The following is a 1,346-nucleotide window of genomic DNA, read 5'->3' as shown; positions in this document are numbered from 1 at the left end:
CACGGCTTTTAGATATCGATATAATATTACAAGAAAAAAATATCGTGATATCTTGCCATATTGATGTTTTCTCACATCCCTATTCATCAGTCATGTTGGGTGATTTCAAACCTGCTCCTTGAAGTCAGAAAAGACAGCTGCAACATGTACAAACTTCTACAGAAATAATGATTCTGATTAAAGTCAGGATTGACCATTTCTTAAGAACGTCTCTGTTGTGAGGACACACACGAACAGAAGTTATCTCCCAGCTAGCGTATGATCTGACCCTTTGATGAAGAGCATCCAAGAGCTTCTGTACTGTTTACTGCCAGCACCGAGGCTGAAGCAGATCCTGGTGATATAGCAGCAGACAACATTGATATTCCCACCATGACTTAAGAACCAAACATGTTTCAGCGGAAATAAAAACACGTCGTTTTATTAGGCTAAGTTCAGCTTTGATTTCTGTTGAGATAGAAATCAGTATTTATGCAATTATAACAAAATGGTGATCTTTCATACATCAAAATGACTCAAAGTCACACACACACACACACACACACACACACACACACACACACACACACACACACACACACACACACACACACACACACACACACACACACACACACACACACACACACACACACACACACACACACAGCGTTGATGTCACTGTTCTTTCATCTTCATGAATGCCCACCACCAGTCATGTGTCATTCCTTTGGGTCTTATCACTTCCATTGGCCCACTGCCAGCCTGCCCCTCCCACCCCACTATCAGTGTCTCCACACCAGCGGCGAGTCCAAAGGGGCTACCTATCAGGCAGCTCATCAGGAGGTGTTATTATGGCTCATTAGATCGGAGTGTGCTTGTAATGAGGCCCATTAACAAGGGCGGACACACTCCAACAGATTTTCTAGATCACATTGGTTTCAGCTTTAATTTTCACTTGATTTCTCGTTCTCATTATGAGAACAAAACTCTAATTTGCTCCAACCAAAATCAAATATGCTTTATTAATCCCAGAGGGAAATTAGAGTTTCAGTACCCACAATTCAGAGATCAGACATACATGGGCAAGACACATGAGAAGAATTGGTGACTGTGGTCATTCGCGCTACCTTAATAGAGATCAGAGGGTTACATGAGGGTTGGTTCAGGTGGAGGGAAAAAAAAGTTACTTCAGAGTTACCCTCTACTGGGAGGGCAGCTTTGCTCTGCAAAAAAACACCTCAGACAGAGATGCAACAGACTTCAGACAACACAACATAAGTACCCACTAGGTGGGGTGGTGGGTTGGGACTATCCCCACTTCAATTCCTGCAGCCACGATAAGCAGCGCATGTCACCTCAGTGTG

The sequence above is a fragment of the Nothobranchius furzeri genome, chromosome 5 (genome assembly GCF_043380555.1).
Source record: "Nothobranchius furzeri strain GRZ-AD chromosome 5, NfurGRZ-RIMD1, whole genome shotgun sequence".
Classification (NCBI taxonomy): Eukaryota; Metazoa; Chordata; class Actinopteri; order Cyprinodontiformes; family Nothobranchiidae; genus Nothobranchius; species Nothobranchius furzeri.
Note: the sequence above shows the minus strand (reverse complement) of the source record.